The 18,320-nt window shown below is 45.0% G+C and overlaps 1 protein-coding gene across 7 annotated transcripts in view; it reads left to right on the forward strand.

The window, feature by feature from the left end:
* Window positions 1-18,320, forward strand: part of raraa (retinoic acid receptor, alpha a) — a 145,391-nt gene that overhangs the window by 27,931 nt on the left and 99,140 nt on the right. For 3 of the 7 annotated variants that reach the window (XM_034571605.1, XM_034571610.1, XM_034571612.1), the window contains one exon: window positions 11,833-11,954. The exons of 3 other annotated variants lie outside the window; for them this stretch is intronic. The gene's annotated coding sequence lies outside the window, so the exon portion shown is untranslated. The remainder of the gene's footprint in view (window positions 1-11,832; window positions 11,955-18,320) is intronic. One more of the 7 variants, XM_034571607.1, reaches the window with a different exon arrangement.

An 18,320-nucleotide genomic window follows, 5' to 3' on the forward strand; every position in this document is an offset into this window, starting at 1 on the left:
AGCGTGATTGTCTCCTCTGATCATCGTGGAGCCAAGCTCATCTCCACTTTATGAGACTGAGCACCTGTTAATAATTTATGCCCCCACTTTACCTGGAAACCAAACCATAGGCTCAGCTGTGCCTGTCTGTCCGCGTTCCTTGTCACCAGACATTTAAGCCTTTTACCCCGTTTTGGACTTGGAGCTATTTACTCAGCCATCCCCACCCCCCACCCCTAACCTGCAATATGCACCAGCCTGGATGAGCTGATGATGCTATAATGCCAAGGGTGCAGGTAGAGCAGTTTTGATGTGTGTATATATATACTGTATATTTTTATCTTTACTTTTTGGGGGCTTGTTTTTTTGTTTCTGTCATTACCTCTCTCCTCCTGTATTGTTTCTCGGAGAGGATGTGTACCCAGTACTCAATGTACTGTCTTCTTCTCTCCCTCCATCCCGAGGGAGTGTCTGTTCCCTTTATATTTCAATGTTTTTTGTCCCCCCCCACTCCCTCCTTGCTCATTGTCTCGTGTTGCACGGCGGTGTCAGATTCAGTTATGTATGCACCCCATGTCTTTGATCCCCCCCGCACTCTTGTGTTGTGTACATTGCATAACCCCCTGCTGCTAAACCTAAAAGTGTACCTCTGCTCTCTCTCTCTCTCCTTTTATCTCTCTCTCTCTCTCTCTCTCTCTCTCTCTCTCTCTCTCTCTCTCTCTCACTCACACTATTCTCATTCCTCTTTTCTTGACACCCCCTCTTCATCTACCTTTTGCCTCTTTGGCAGCAATCCAGGTCATCCATCCTTCCCTCTCCCCTTCAAGCTGCCTCCCCTTTTTCCAATCCCAGAACCTTGAAAGTTTGCTCTCTTACTCACTCTATTTGTCTTTTTCTTGCTATTGCTGTTCCTCTCATTTTCCCTCGCTATTCCTTCCTTCCCATCCTCTCTCTCTCTCCTCTCTCTACCCATCTCCCTCTCCCTGCCTCCTCCTGCTCTCCACTCTCCCAGTGGTCTCATTAGGCGTGAAGGAGGTTGCCTGGTGGTTTTGTGTATGTGTGTGAATGTGTGTTCTCTTAGGCAAAGTCTCACTTGACTGAGCATGCCACTTGCACTAGCAGAGGCCCAGGCTCCATTATTACCACAAAGCTGTCACAAACAGTATATAAAGTAGCCTCCTGTTGCTGAGTTGTGGGTGAACACAGGGCACTCTCTTAACAACAGTATAGCAAACACTGTACTGCCCCACCCGTCCTATAGCTGCAGAATGTGCATGTGAAGAATGTAAACAGAACTGTCAGAAATATATGCATAACCGTGACCGGCAATAGTTTTTCCAGCACATACTGATCCTGACACTGAAAATCACATACCAGACACATCTGTCTCTTCTCTGTAATGACACCCCACCTATGTGGTCCAACCTGCGGGATGTCTGATGCCCCTCTGTCTCCCTCTGTACTGAGTCAGTGAGTGATTATGTGTGTGTGTGTGTGTGCGCACAACTGTTTTGCTAGTGTCTAGTTACAGGTATGGGGCCATGCGCAGGAATGAGCCCCCGCACTGCCTCGCTGGCAGGCCTGACCCCGACAGGTCATCGTCCATTACCACATGAAACCTAAATGTCAAGCAGGGCCCCCTGCTACAGCCATTTGTCTTTCTCTGTGGGTCAGCCGGCCTGGATACACATACACACACACACACACACACATGCGAACACACTCACCTGCTCTCCCTTGACTATATTTCTCCTCCACAGCATGGAAATATCCCTTTGTCATGATTGCCCCGATACATAAATATAATGAGTAGTAACAGGGGATAATTCTTTTTCCTTTACTCCTCATAAATACCAGAGACAAATTTTTTCTTTTCTTGCTATTGGCTGACAGAGGTTGACTGGACCCAGCTGTTGGCCAACAGTTGTTTAGTTTTAGCTTATCTGTGAGCAGGCAGAATAACCTTTGGTGCTGATCTGGACATAATGGACACAGAGAGCAGTAAACCATCGACATAGGGCTAAGATGCAGCTGGAAACGTCTTTAGGTTTATTTTATCTGCTGTCTGATGATTATGTTAAACTGCTTAAAACCATAAAAAGGGAAAAAAGTAGGTTTCATATCTTACTAGCCCTTCATGGTCTTTGTCTATTGAACTTTTTGTTGCAAGGTCACATCATGAGAGCGATGCATTCATTATTCAAGGATGTGTTATCTTGGAGGTGATTAAGCACGGAAAACATCTTGAATAACTGAACGTGAAACCTCATTTGTTCCCAGTCACCTCGTGCATTAAGTCCTCTTCACCAGGGGAAAGAAAAGCATTTTTCCTCCTGTGTTAAACAACCTCAATCTCTGTATACAGTGATGAGTCCTAACCGCTGTTATCAGAAAGAACACTGGCCAACTCCATCACTCGGTCCCCACATTACTGAGCCGCAGCCATCCATTTTAATAGATAAAGGACAGAGAGACCAAGCTGTGTGTGTGTGTGTGTGTGTGTGTGTGTGTGTGTGTGTGTGTGTGTGTGTGTGTGTGTGTGTGTGTGTGTGTGTGTGTGTGTGTGTGTGTGTGTGTGTGTGTGTGTGTGTGTGTGTGTGTGTGTGTGTGTGTGTGTGTGTGTGATGATAGCTTTTGTAAATGCTACAGTGAGTGTACATGCACATACATAAACACACGACTTGTTTACAGGAAGCTGTCAGCCATGTGTCCTTATGATAAATAAACAGGGACGTGTCCCCTTTTTAATGATGGCATATACAGGCCTGCATGCCGAATATTGACGGAAAGATTGAAAGCGTTCTCAAGGGCCTTTCCAACATGACGTATGGCTCTTGCTCTGTATTTTTTCTCCACTGCCCTTCATTTTTAAACCCCCACCACCACCACCACCACCACGTTCAGCTCTTCTTTTATTTATCTTAAGACGGCGGCTTGCACAGGCGTTTGTTGATATGAGGGATGCTATAAACACATTTATCAAGGGAGAGACTGCCAATAGGGGAAACATCAGGTTTGTGAATGAAAAGAATGTGATAATAAATGCATAATGCATAACAGAGAAAATTGCATAACAATGAGCTCCTCTGGGATAGCAGAGGGCATCCACATAGTACAGTGCCGAGAGGGAACAGGTTGTTTGCAAGTTTCGTGCAAACACGAAGCACCGTGGCTCATTGTCTTTGAGCAGTGGCAGCTCAGGATACCACAACAACAATGCCACCTGCATTAGCAGTCTGCCCGTGCAACGAGGAAGATGCCGCGCTCCTGGCTTTGATAAATGTTTCATTGTTTATGCTGTCTCTGTCTCCGTCTCCGTTTCCGTCTCTCTCCTTTCTTCTCTCGTCTGTCTTTCTCTCTCCTCCTCTCCATCCTACATGCACACCGGCGAGTCTATTCGAGAGACTGGAGACGAGCTTTTTGCCAAGTGTTGTTTCAGTGTTAGTCAGCCGTTTGATGTCTGTCTCAATTGTTGTTCATCGGCCTCCCTGAGCTGAGATCACAAGGCGCATTTATTAATCTGCAGGTTCAGACTCACAGCCGAGGGGCCGCTAGCAGCAGGTCCTCCACATGCCTGCTTTTTTTTTAACTTAAAAACTGTATGCTACACCCACTTTTTGACTGTTGGCAATTGACCTACTTTTTGAATCTAAACTTAGCTTCACTCAACACAGGGCCATGGAGTTTTGCTTGTGAAAAGGAAAGTGGGGGGGTCAGAGTGTTTTCTGTACTCCACAAAGACGCGGGGTTAATTGATGCACGCTGGTGTCACTGTGCTGATTGCTCACTTTTTTGCCTCTTTGGCTCTTTTTCAAGCTACTCTATTATCTGATTGGCTTTATGTGTGGAGGGCCAAGACGTATTTTTGAGTATACGTGTGTGGTTGTCTCACAAAAATGAAGAGCTCTCTCTTTACCTAAGGGGGATGGGCTTTGACAGTACTGTAGCGCCCCTAGCCAACCTCCATCCTTCTAACAAAGACCCCACCTCCCCTCCTCACCCACCACCACTCCACTGCTGATAAATGTGTTTTTCTTAAAGGAAGGAGGTGGTTGGTTGAGAGGAGTCTCTTTCTCTCTCTCTCTCTCTGTGTGTGTGTGTGTGTGTGTGTGTGTGTGTGTGTGTGTGTGTGTGTGTGTGTGTGTGTGTGTGTGTGTGTGTGTGTGTGTGTGTGTGTGTGTGTGTGTGTGTGTGTGGCTTGCTAATGCAGTGCAGGGCCGACGTGGCGCGACTACAGGCAGGCTGACTCGAAGGCAGGCCCGCAACCTCGACCCCAGCATCATTTGTTTGGACGAGGGCCGTCAGCGCCTGTCGCGCAGCCCATGATGAAGTGTCAGTCGGTAATTGTCCCCACGAAGCATCCACATCTCAGGGGGTGATGGGGGAGGGAGGGAGGACGGGGAGGCAGGGAGCTGACAGAGAGAGAAATGGCACCCTGGGCTCCTCCTGTTCTCCCTCTCTCTCTCTCCCTCTGTCCTTTTCACTCCCCCCTTTCTTTCCAGCTTTTCCCTCTAGTCCTCCTACACCAGCAGCTTATATCGAGGTCTGCCTCAGACCAGTGGCCCCCGTGGAGCTTCAGCTGGGGCCAAGTGGCAACATAATGTGTGTTTGTGCATCTGCTGTACATTTGTGTGTGTGTATAAAGTTGCTCAGAGCAGGACGGAGTGCCTCTGTGTATGCACATTATCCACAGTGTTTAAACCTTGCGTATGTTCCTTCCTCCATTATCCATGAACCACTCCTCCTCCTCATTCAGCCCTCCATTTTCCTATCTTTATGCTCCCCACATTCCAATTAGCTCGTGTGCCTTGTACTTTAAATGGGCCATTTATTTTGGTAAGCATCCTTTTGAAACCTCTTTGGTCAAAACAGGGACTGCCTGCGCTTCCCTAACCATCCAAATACATAGATATTTTTTAGCTCTGGTCGTTTTGGTAATTAGATTTAGTGTGGGGCTTATATTGATTGAACGATGTCTCTATGTAATGAAAAGCTTTTACAGGACGCACAGCGGCTATATATAGTGCGATCCATAAAGCGTTACCGTACGGCGGGGGCCCTAATGCTCTTCGCCCGGCTCCTGTACATAAATTGCCAGCGGAGGTTTGACTTCAGAGCCGAATATAAGTGGCTCCATGATGGAGGAGTGGGGGTTGAATAGACAGATAAGACAAGAGAAAGAAGAGATGTAGTAGAAGAGATTAAAGGAAAAGGGATGAAAAAGGGCAGAAGATCCAACATGGAGAAGAAGAAAAAATGAATACTGAAAGGTGGGCAGGGCAGGAAATGTGAAAAAAGGAAACCACCTTGAGATACGAGTCCTATATTTCCTTTTTCCTCCATAAGACACCTCCACCCCTCCCAACATCACCATATCTTCGGTGATGGGATGAATACTGTAATGCATGCTAGATCACTGATAAGACTACCTATAGAGGAACGGTGGTGAAGCAAGGAAGAAAGGCTGAATTGAGGATAGGAGTGTAAAGAAATAAATTATGAAATATGGGACAGAAGCAGGAGTAGAGGAATAAAAAATGATGTAGAATGACAGAAGAGGGAGACTCCATTGTTTTGGCGTGTGGCTCCCGATGACGCCCTGAGGACAGCAGGTGAATTGGGAGGAGGCAGACGAGGAGGGGGCCTCGCGAGTTTTCGTCCCACTGTCTGTCTGTCTGTTAGTGGCAGGTGGAACACAGCCTGCCACTCCTGCTGTCTAAATGAGGAGCCACGCTTCCATCTCTCCTTCTCACACTCCTCTCTCTCTCTCTCTCTCTCTCTCTCTCTCTCTCTCTCTCTCTTTTTCTCTTTAATGGGGCACTGGCCTGAGGCGCTGAAACAGCTCCCTCCGGAGTGACACACACACAGCATGCACACACACTGATCATACATTACAGACACTACTGGATGCCCTTGCACATGGTGTGATGTGCACACACACACACACACACACACACACACACACACACACACACACACACACACACACACACACACACACACGGGAGAAGCAGAAGCAGGGGAAACCACAGCCCCCCCAAATTATGCCTGAGATGATGAATCTGGTTGGTGATTAGTTAGTTGAGGAGAGAAGCTCACTGCTTAGGCCCCTTTAATGGGCCATAATTTGGAAGATAACTGTATTGTACTATCTCTCTTGACATTTAAATCTAATCAGACCCTGCTGGTTAGCACTGTGGTCCAAGACGAGGGAGCCAGGGACGGATGGAAGGCTGCGAGCGGAGAGGGATTGGCCCATAGAAGAGCAAAAGGGAAAACAAGTCCCAACCGCGCGCGCACACACACACACACACACACACACACACACACACACACACATTTTATTTATTTTTTATTTACTGACAATCAGTTCGTGGAGCCTTAAATTGAGCAACAGAGTAGCACAACAGATACACACAGACACTCTCATATCACTAGGGAGCCACTCCAAGGCCTCTTGTGCGCTCCTTATTACCACAGATGAGATGTTCAGTTTGATTAACACTTCTCTTTCATCCTCTTCATTAGCAGAGGAAAAGCCACTGCAGCAGCCGCTGCCCATGAAAACGGGGCATGAATTAGAATCCACTTATTCCATACAATGGTGGTTAATGGTGGGGAGTAATAGGAAAAGGGTGTTTGTAATTGTTTCTTTGGACGGTGCCGTGCGCGCTGCAGCAGCTGTTTCCGTACAGCGGACCCAGTCGCTCAAAGGGCCTGAACAAAGGCCAACGCCGGCATTGGAGGGCCCACACGACTCTATTCGATAGAGCTCACTAGCAATAAATGCGTGTGGAGGAGCCAATTTCCTCTGGCAAAGCATCCTGCTGAGTGGAGGAGCTGGGCCCCAGTCAATGAGAACCACCTGGTGCTGAGGGAAGTGATTAGGGTTGGCACCACAGTGAGCAAAGAGCTGTTTTGTTAAGGTGGAATGAGAGGGGGCGCTCACCCGCGTTTGGTTTGTTGGAGAAATATTGACGCAAGTTTTTTTTTGTCAGATTGAGATCTGAGACACAGTGTTGTTTTGTTGGTGCTCAATTAGAGGGAATTATTTTGGTTACAACGTGTGTTTTGGGTTCTGACGCTGGTGCTGATTGCCTAGTTGGTTGGAGTGCCTTGGACATGCCACAACAGTGGGGTTGTGGGTTTACCCCCCACACAGACTACACACATACCAAGCAAGAAGTCAAAATAGTTCAGAGAGTTGCTATAACCATGGAGAGGATGAACACTTAACACACAAGTCTACTGTGATGGCAATTTTATAAAAAATGTGTCAGCAAATGTACAGAGAGTAGTGGTAATATCTACATGGTAAGACATTCAGTTGCAGCAGGCCCCAAACTAACTACAAACAGACTCTACTGAACGCCACCAAATGGAATTCACTGTGCTTTATTACACTATGTCACCACGAAATTGAGGCCCTGTCTACACTACTGCAGATATTTTTCTTAAGGCTTCTACAAACTAGAGGTTTTTCAACTCTTGACCCATTTTAAAAACTTGAGAGACCAAAGGCATAATGACAGATTTAACAGATTTTGTATCTTTTAATCTTCAGAACGCACATACTAGATGATTTTGCCAGAACGTAAGACCACACACTTGCGAGAGATCACAAAAACGACTACAAACGCTCACACAAGCATGTCGGGCCAGTAGGATACGTTAAAGTCAATCAACGATCCATCAAATACCAGAGAAAAACGCTGTGGTAATATTTGACAAGGTATACGCCTGTTAATGCCGGAAACTGGAAACATAGAGAAACTGGTTTATGGCTGCCAGTGTGTCTCTGGCCAAGTAGGCTGTGAGGATACATTGCATTAATGTGGATATGATGTGAATAAACATCCATTACAATGGCCATAATGAATGTTTATATATTTGTCTTTTTGTCAAAGCACTGCAGAGAAGATACATCTCTTGTTTGTTCCAACCATTTTTACAAAAGCTCTGATCAAAACAATTTCATTCCTAATGGATTAGTTACATTACAGGTATATTAAAGGATCATTTTCGTTTTTTTGTATAGTTTTGTTCATAGTTTTTGTCTGTTACATAATTACTGTCCTCACCAAAGTAGCAAGAACATGGCAACAGTGCTACAACAAAGTCAGATGATGGTTGCAAAGAAACCAAAAGGACAGTTTGGGTTACAATTTTACTGCTTCCCTTCGTTTCATCATCTGAATAAATTTGATCACCATAGGGGTTTGATTTAAAGTCAGATAATCATCTGACTGCTTGGGTTTCCTGCTCTGTCTGATTTCTCTTTTAGTGATGTGGCCGTGTTCCCAGATCTCAACAATTAACTTGGTGAGCACAGTTTTGTTATTACCCATAGAAACAGCAGCCAAAACTATAAAAACGAGACCCAAGTTGTAATAAAGTGGAATTATCCTTTAAATTATACAATAAATTATATTCTAGTGCTGCTCATTTTCTTAGAGACAACCCCCTGGAGCTCAGCCTCTGAGGCGCTGCACTGCTCACTTTGATGTTTATTTAATTTATTTGACCTTTTAATTTAACCAGGCATGTCAGATCCTTCTCTGCTACCTATGCTGCTGACACAGTGCTCACCCCCAGTGTGTGTGCCGTGGGAGCGTTATCACAGTTGAGTGAATCTTGGCTCGTGGATCGTAGCGCTGATCACATTTGATGATGGGATGCATACCACAGGGGATCGTGTATGTGTTTATGTGTTTTTTGAATGGGTGTATATGTGTGTATACAAAAGCAGAGTGATGGCAGTCAGGTGAAGGAGGTCATGGTAGCCCTGGTTGTGTGTCTGGCTGGCATTGATCTATTTTCTCTGCTGGATCTACCATTCTTGTACCACCACCTTCATATCCTTTATCTTTATTTTTGCATTTCATCATCCATTTCCCATATTCAACTGTTCTTTCTTTCTTTCTTTCTTTCCCAGTTCCATTAGGAGATCTATGTATTGTCTATATCCTAACCCTAACCCTATTTCAATTTTGGCCTACTTGTCTTCTGCTGCCCTCCTATCAGCCTCTGTTCTGTGTCCTCTTTGTTCCCCCTCTCTGTCTGTTTCTCTTTTAATCGCTGTTCATCTCTGTATCTTGGCATTTAGGGCCTCTAATTGAGCTGGCGTCACTTGAATACTTGGTAAGGCAGGAACGGCAGAGAATCGCATCATTGTTTTCTGTGTCCTGCACTCAGAGAGAGGGCAGGGCTGCTCCCTCTCTCCCTATGTGTGTTTTTGTGAGAGAGAGAATTCTACTGAGAGGGAAATGGAGAATATAGAAGATAAATCTAATTTAAGACTGCAGTTTTATGGAGATGGATTGCATGTTTATGTGTGTTTTGTGTGTGCATATTCATTCAAAAATGGCAGTTTTATTGCTTTCATTTTCTTTACTCTACATTTTCACGGAGCTACTCTGTGAACTGAATGCACTTTTGCGGGGACAATACAACCCACTATAACCTTTATAAACAGATAATCGCCATAATAGATTTTAAAGCAATTTTGGAACATTTTCAAATACGTTGCTGTTGGGTTAAAACAATCAACAGATTAATTAGATCTACAGACAATTTAATAATCTGCCTTAAAAAGTCTTAAATATATTAATATAAATAACATTATCAAGGCCTACCAAAACATTTTAGAGCTTCCTCTGTCACGCTTAAAATAAGTTATATTAAATGAGAAATGTTTAGGCCTCATACAGAGTTTTGTATGTTGTAGTTTTCACCACTCATACAAATATTATCACGCTGTAATAAAACTACACCCAAGACAACATGGAACTGCACTACACTCAGCGATGTCTCAATAGAGATGGAGAATAGGAATTTAAAAAATAAAACCAAATTAATCAAAATCATTCCTCACAACTCACATTCTCCTCCTTCAGGTAATAATTCAAACGTCTGTGTAACAATCCCTTGTGAGAAAGTAGATCCAAGCACAAAACACTGAAAGTACCAACCTTCACTGTTAAATCACTGGTTGTTCCTCCTCAGCTGAGAAATCATCCCCAACCCTGTTTCCAAAAAGTGGAATGAAGCAATAGTCTGCTTCTTTTCCAAAATGTGTTTGACAGCTACCTCTCTACACTAACAAATCCCAGCACGCACACACACACACACACACACTGGAATACAACCTTGGCTCGCTCCAGTGTGCTGCCGAGTCACTGATCAATCAGGGTGAGGTTGTGGTCTCCGTTTTTTTGATGCAGCACATATTGTAGCCAAATCTTCACTATTCCCTTTCTGCCTGCAGCACCTTAGGTTAGTGTGTATGTTTGTGTGTGTGTGAGAAAGAGAGAGAGAGAAAGAGGTTGCTGTACTTGGGGCTCTCAATCTTTCAATGTGTTTGGAGAGGTAGAGGAGGAAAGAAAGAGTGTGACTGAGAGAGAAAGATGGAGAGAGAGAAATGGCCTGAGTTCTCAAGTTGCAAACAGAAAAAGGAGCCACTGCAGGATGCCCTACAGGCAATTAATGTAGCCAACACACACACACACATATTGAAAAACCTGGTGGAAAAAAAACAACAGAAATATGAAACAGTGACAGCACACGTCAGCACATACAGTAAGAGATAGAGAGCACATGTGCATGTACGCGCACGTTCACCCAGCAGTGTGTGTGTGTGTGTACATGTCTTTGTTCTGTCTGGCTGTCCTCTTGGCACGTAAATCATAATGGATCTCATTATCCAGCTGGGTCGCTTGGTGGGGCCTGTCTGGCGGGAGATGATAGCTGGATGGCTGAAGGGCTGCCACCACACACGCACACACGCACACGCACACACACACACGCACACTCACACTCACACACTCAGCGTGCGTGTTATTTAGCTTATATTGGTGTAGGTGTATACACTGCTCATTCTCACTCATATCACATCAGCAGGCCATACAACTACTACACACACATGCACATTCACATGCATGCGCAACACTCTCAGCCCATCCAGACACAATGGACATTAGTGGCTCAGCTTGCCGTCAGACAGAAGGCGAAGTGATGCAGAGCAGAGGGTGTGACGGATGAAAAATGAAACTTATCGTCTTACTCCCTCGCTCTTGTCACCCCCCTTTCTTTCTTTTTTTGCTTTCCTTCTTGCTTACTTTCTTGCGTCCCTCCTTCCTCCCCATCTCCCCTTTGTCACTCGTTCGGAGGACAGCGGCAGATGTTGGTTTGTCCCTCGAGGTGAGCAGGGTTTGTGTGCTGCCATCTTTTTCCTTATCGCTGCGCAGTCTCCCACACAGGACACCAGCAAGTCATGAATCACTCATACAGAACACATCAGTTGTGCGTCTGGGGTAAAAAAGAAAAGTGTTGCCCCAGTAAATCACGTGTGTTGTAAGTGTTGTGCACAAACACACATGCGCGCTGCAGCCGTTTGGTATCCGAGCAGCGCTGGCTCTTATACTGTGAGCACAGGCGGAGCAGTTGGTTGCTCGTAACACAGTTAGGGCCTACACCATTTGTCTGGACATGACCATTACCCAAGCCAATTACTGACTGGTGTACAGGCGACTCGCCAACAGTCTAATGTTTTCCCGTCATGCCTGCCCCCCCCCCCCCCTAAACACACACACACAAACAGAAGGAGGGGGTGTAGCGGGGAGAAATGGATAGAGCGGAAGGATGGAGGGCCTGAGGCATAACCCCCCGCCCCACCTGACTGACTGATACAGCTAATAAACTTTCATTTAAGCTAATGTTTTTCTGTTTTCTCTCCCCTCCATCCCTCCCTTTCTCTCTCTCCTTCCCTACTTTTCTCTCTCTGCTCTATTTTTACACCTCTAATTCCCACTCTCCTCCCCTCAATCTCTCTCTGTATTTCTGTATGTGCACCAGAAGAGGGGCTCGACCGAGCAATCGATGCGGGCGGTCCACCAGCTGAAAGCCCAGTTGGCCAAACAGCACACCACTCAATCAGTCTGAACAGCAACACACGGGGCTGCTGGCGACCAACAGAGGTAGATGCACTCTGTGTACACAGCAGTAGATCCTGAGGTGAACTCATTTTATAAACGATGCACACACCTTGCAGCGGCAGTAAAAGTGATGCACTGTTTTTATAAATCAAAACAAAACCGACTTAGTCAACAGCAGCACATTAAAGATTCAAACCCATCTGTAAAACAGCGCTGACAGGCGGGAACATTTTGGCTCACGTCTCCTTGCCACTGCCAACACTTCTATCTTTGCATACTGTAGGTGCTGTGCTAATTAAACTTCCAGACAAAGCAACCGCCATGTTTCTCCTCTGTTTATAGCAGCTGAATGGTCTTTGTCTGAGACCACAGTGAGTACACGTGTGGTTTTCCCTGCGCTGGTTACGGTGTCGGTACGTGTCGACAGTGGTCACACTCCCTACAACCACACTGCTTCTAATTTCCCTGGTTTGGTTGAAGTGTGTTTGCAGCAGATGTAGTATGTGTGCTTTCTGGGTTTCATTGATTTGTGTGTCTATGCTATTGTCATAATACATGTGATGCCTATGTACACCAGTTACACCCATAAACCGCAGGGCAGTTTTCAGACATGAACTCCTGAAAAATATCGTGAAAAATGGCGTGAAAAATGGGTTTAGACCTTTTCTGGAGTTTGCCTTTCAATTAAGAACGCAGCAGGAGATTATCAGAGTCAGATGCGTTCACAACAACAGGAAAATATCCAGAACATTCAGACGAGGGGTGACACCTGGCTACAGCATGCAGCAGTCAGGACATTCTATGTAAATTCCGCTGGGGAGATCCCTTGTTTTTGTTTTCAGCACATCGACGTCAGCTTTGGCTCTAATTGCCAAAAGCTCTCAAATCTTGTTATCTCTCCAAGTTGACATCTTTGTCTTCTATATGTATTTCTCTTCTTTTTCGTCCTTTATTAATTTTGTCATCAACACGCCCAATCGCTCGCTGTGAGCTTTCCGGACACTTTCCTGCTGTAGTGTGGTCTCACTCAGACATTTTACTAGGGGTCTGACAGGATAAGTTCCAGAAAATTACATTCTCACGTACATCCCCCACCACAAAATCTGAAAGCAGCTTTTTAAAAAATCCTCCATTAAAATTGTACTACGGTGTTTACAGATGCTGTAAGCTTGTTATTCATGTTTGGTGTATCACCCTGCAGGTTTATCTCTGCCATTTTTCAACATTCAACATTTTTTTTTTTTTTTGTCAGAAGAGCATCTTAAACCAAATCACAATTGATCTTCGACCATGATCTAATAACAATTGGTTCTCCAAGACCTGAGTGTTTTATAACGTGCGGGAGTATCCATTTAAAAAAACAACAACATCCTAAGTCTCACCAATTTAAATCATCTCCTCATGTGCCACAAGTCAGGATCCATTAAGACCGATTATGCCGCAGCGGACGGTAAACTGAGGCAAATTAGGGTCATCATATGGCGTGGCCAGTCTGAGAGGAAAAATCCCTGTGCACGTGCTCTCTCCAGCAGAAGGACAGCAGAGATGTGTTGTCAGGGAGCGAGCGGCACCAGTGCGACTGTTAAGTACACTGTCGAGTTCACTCCTGTCAAGAGCCGTAACGTTTGATATGTGAAAGGAGAGTGTTTGAGTGCACAGCAGCCTGGAGTAGAATTGCCTCTTTTCCCTCCTTACCCACTGACCTACCGGCAGACGCTCACCCCCGTCACTCCATGTGCTCTATTCCTTTCCCTGAACTGCTCCTAATGGTTGAAGTGAGAAAATAGAAATGCCACCCTCTGTCCTTTCTGGAGAAGAGAGGAGACGAGAGATCTCCCTGTTGTTAATCGTATGTTTTCTTATGTTAAAAATGTTGCATCCAAGTTTTCTCCTTGCAACCTTCATGTGGTGCCATCCTGCTGAGTCCTCATCCACCCAGAAGTGTTAGGGCCCTATAGAGCTTAACAGTGTGGTTCTGGAAATAGAAATCCTATAGATTTTCTGAATAGAGATATAGATTATTGGCTGTAATGTTGTAACCATTCAGTGTAGAACTACCACAAGCTACGAGACTGTGGAACGATGTTTTGTGCTGTTGTTGAACCCACAAGTCTGCATGTTATCAACTGTGTTTCAAGAAATACGAAGAAGGACTGCACTACCCACAATCCTCCGGTGTAGTAGCGACATCTCTGATTGGTTGAACTTGCTGTTACTATGGAAAGGTTGACTACAACCGCGAAAATCATGACAGCTATATGATGGTTCATCATTACTACATTAGGTTACTATACTATACACTTTATGAAACGCTATATACACACATACAAGATACAAACTACAATATAATGCAACACTGTATACAATTTAAGAAGAAACTCTGGAAGTCGTTGGAAAGGGATCATTCGCAATGGTTCCTTCACTCTTGAAATACTTATGTGCGCAGTCTTAATTTTCCAATATTTTTTGATCTGAATCAAATGTTTAATGGTCATGATTCATCTTGTAGCTGGTCGTCCTGCTTCCGTGCTCGAAACTCTTTTTATAAGGATTTTTCAGACATGTCAATGGAGAAAATTAATGGGAAATTTACTTTCGATACCAGAAAAGTGGGCGGTCACTGTTGCACTGGTGTGCTACAGTAGGCGAGGCAGACAGTCTTAGTATTTTTTAATAAGACAGGCAATAACAATAAATCCTACAGGCTAATCACCCACTCACCACTCTTCTTCTCTTCGCACCCCCCAAACCCAGAGCAATGCAGCATTACCCTGCCGCCGCCTTCAATTACGCCATTCATCATGCGTCTTATCTGGCCGCTGCTTTGATTGAGTATGCAATGGGAGGCGTCGCAATCCCCACATTCTCTACACAAACGTGTGTGTGTATGTGTGTGTGTTGGGAGCGCTGACAGGAATGGAAAACTGCATTGAGGGAGGGTGGGGGGAGGTAGTGGGCATGTGGCAGTGAGTGTATGTATCGGGATGTATGGGTGTGTGAAGAGAGGTTGAAATACAGAAAGGGTGTGTGTATGTGTGTGTACGTACATGTGTGTGTATGCACGTGTGTGTGTGTGCAGGCCACATCTACAGGAGTGTATAAATCAAACCAGATGATCGTCCCCGACTCTGATCTGCTCCGTCTCAGCAAGAACCCCCCTCCCCCTCCCCCTCCTACTGTCCCTGTACTTCCTCTCTCCCCCCCCCTTCTCCCCCTTCTCCTCCTCCTCTGGAACAGATTTGTCTGGGGGCCCCTGTCTAATCTCCAGCAGTGCTGGGTGTTGGGAGACGGGCGACAAATTTTAATAAGCAACTGGGCGCTGTAATTTAGCAGCCTGGGAGGGAGATTAGGCTGATTGATGCCGGGCTTGCCTAATGGTCCAGCCTACGGCTTCTGGCCCAAATTGGTGGTAATGAAAGTTTTGTGCAAATTGAGATGGAGGAAAATAAGGCATCCTCTCATCTTCCCTCACACCCTCTATCTTCATTCATTCTCTGCATTGCTCTCACTGCTTTCTGTCTCCCTGCTCATTTTCTCCTCCGCTCTCTCAATCTCTTTGACAAGGTGTGTCTTTCTCTCTGTCTCCCTCCATCACATCCTCTTTCTTTCCTCCCCACTCCTTCTGTTCTTCATCTATTTCACGTCCTCTCTTTTATGTAGTTCTCTATTTTCTACATCTCCCATTTTGTATTTCTTTCTTTCTTTCATTCGTTCTAGTTTTTCTCAGGCACTGAGAGTCTGTCAGCCCCTGTTGAACTTAATGGAGTAGGTTATTTACCTTCACCCCACCACCCCTTTCTTGGCCCAGCCTGTAGGAGGTGTGTGTGTGTCTGTGTGTGTCTATGTGTGTGTACAGACGGCGCAGGAGGTGTTGTCTGAGTCACTTCTGTGTTGTCAGGACAAATTAATCTCGATCTACAGAGAGATGGGACGACGGGGCTGATGACTTGTCTCCCTTTACCTCCACCTCTTTTTCCTTGTATTCCTCTGATTCACTCTCACTTTCTCTCTCTCTCTCTGCTTTTTCTCTTCATCTCACCAAATCGTTTTCAGCAAGGCTGCCACTCTGACAAGCTCCGCCTGCCATGTGTTATTAGGCTGTGGAGATTTTCCGGACACCTCAGGATAAAGCAATTGCATGTTGATGTTCAACAGCCTGTCCCACTACTAAACTTTGTATTATTCTGTGCATCTGCTGCACTCTGTTCCTGTAACAAAGGCCTACTTTGAATGAAAGGATAACATGGCATCAGAAAAGAAGTTCATGCAAAAACACAATCATTATTGAAGGGAGACGACATTGTATCACAAGATACTGCTACTTATCTTTGTGCTGCACAGCAACGAATGCTCTGCGGGACAAAGACGTCAAAATAAATTCAGTGGAGATTTCTCGCTTGTGGCTCAGGAAACTGAGATTTCTTGCATGAGCAAAGGAGCATCCTTACTGAATCTCCTACTTCCTCTGACCACTTATACGTCAAGAAAGACAAAAACAGACAAAGCAAATCTCATGAGTACTGAATGCAGGGAAGCCAAGAGAGTGACTTTAGGGAACAACAAGATTTAGCTTGTAGAGTGGGTAGGGCTGGCCGTCATTCAAAATCCCTTCACCTTGATACTAGTTCCTGAATTGAATGATACTATTTTCAATCCCAAATTTTTAAATAACATTCGAAATATAGTTCAAAATGATAAAAATACATTGCTCAATACAGTACATATTTACTCTATGCGTGACCTGCATGCCTCTGACCTGTTTGGGTAATGTTACGTTAGACAGCCAGCAGTGCTAGATCTTAATACAAGCATGCTGCATGCTTAGTGGCATCCCGACTCTGATGAGATTTACATGTTACGTTTTAAAATTTGGTAGCGAATGACGAGGCATTTTTTTCGACACTCAATGGTATCTAAGCTGTGTGGTTGGTGCCATACAAAAGTTTGTTACTCAGCCATAGGGGTGGGCAATGCTACGCCAGTGGTAATAGAAGACTACAGCACTGTATGTAGCATTTGATATTCCAACTATTATAAAATCCCCTGAGAATGGATTTGATGGTGTAAACTCGAGAGATTTCTAGCCCTCTAGGAGTTCCGCTTATGCATGTACTGAATAAGTTTGTGTGTGATGTGTGCACTTGCATTTTGGCTCATTTGTGTCTCACATTTCCCTGTGTGGGTGCGTAAGTGTGTTAGCCAGCTATCCAGCTCTGATTCCCCAACAACAGAGCGAATGTCTTCCGGCACTTTTCAGTCCCCTTTTCTCTTAACTCCCACACAGCTCTCGACTCAGTTTTTTTTTTTCTTCCCTTTTTTTAAAAAGACGATGCTGCAGACTCGTCCTCCTCCTCCCTTGCTGCCACCTTGAGTTATGCACTGATCTATCATTAATAGCTTCATTAACATTTTTATCCCTCTGAGGTGCTGGTGTATATAGTTCAAACCGCTGCACGGATGTTCACATCATTAAACGAGCTGAATTCTTTCTATAACTAAAGCGGAGGTGGATGATAACACCAATACGCTTGGAAATTTTACAGAATTCTGTGCGTTCGCAGTCCCCGAATAAGCATTCCCTCTGCTGTTCCTCCTCAAGGCCTCCTGTAAAGTGTGTTTCCTCACTCATATTGCACAACCTGTGTCCTTTTGCGATATTCTGGACAAAATGTGAACAAGAGGAGCGATTATTTCAAACCCAGTCTGCATTCCAACCCAGGCTGAAGAGAAACCAGTTTGATGCTCAACAGCAACAATGCAGCAGAGTTGAACAGCCGAGCCTGCAAATGAATGGCAACCGCCTGTGAAGTTTATCTTGGTGAGAGGCGGCCCTTGTTGATTGCTCACCAAAGTGTGTGGTTGAAATCCCAGACAACACAATACAGTCTTGCCGCGGGAGTCTCAACAACTGTCGAAATGCAGTTTGGTCGGAAAGCTGGTGTTGGTAATTTTAGATTGGATGTGGCCTCTTTTCTCAGGAGCTGTTAAGGCTTTGTATGGTTCACACTTGACTGGCCAAAGTGGTTTGTCAGAGTTGATTGTTTATTTTTTTTAGGAAAAGAGAGAGAGAGAGAGAGAGAGAGAGAGAGAGAGAGAGAGAGAGAGAGGGAGGTTTGTATGTACGAGATTGATGACGGAAACATCGAGTGTGGTTTGGACCGTAACCTCGTGGGAATTTTTATTTCCTGGTTTCCCCTTTTTACAGTTCTTGTTTGCTCAAAATGTCCGGTGGTCAGGCATGCAGTAATTTGGCTCCGTTCAGCATGTTGCACAAGTGTCTCTGCAGGCCAGTGTGCCGAGTTGTTTCTGGGAGAGGCAGCAAGACGGGGCCATTTTAATAAATATACCCTTGGGGCAGCAGGAACAATGGATAATGCTTGGCTGATCCCTCTACTATTTTCTTCTGCC

The sequence above is a fragment of the Hippoglossus hippoglossus genome, chromosome 19, assembly GCF_009819705.1.
Source record: "Hippoglossus hippoglossus isolate fHipHip1 chromosome 19, fHipHip1.pri, whole genome shotgun sequence".
NCBI lineage: Eukaryota > Metazoa > Chordata > Actinopteri > Pleuronectiformes > Pleuronectidae > Hippoglossus > Hippoglossus hippoglossus.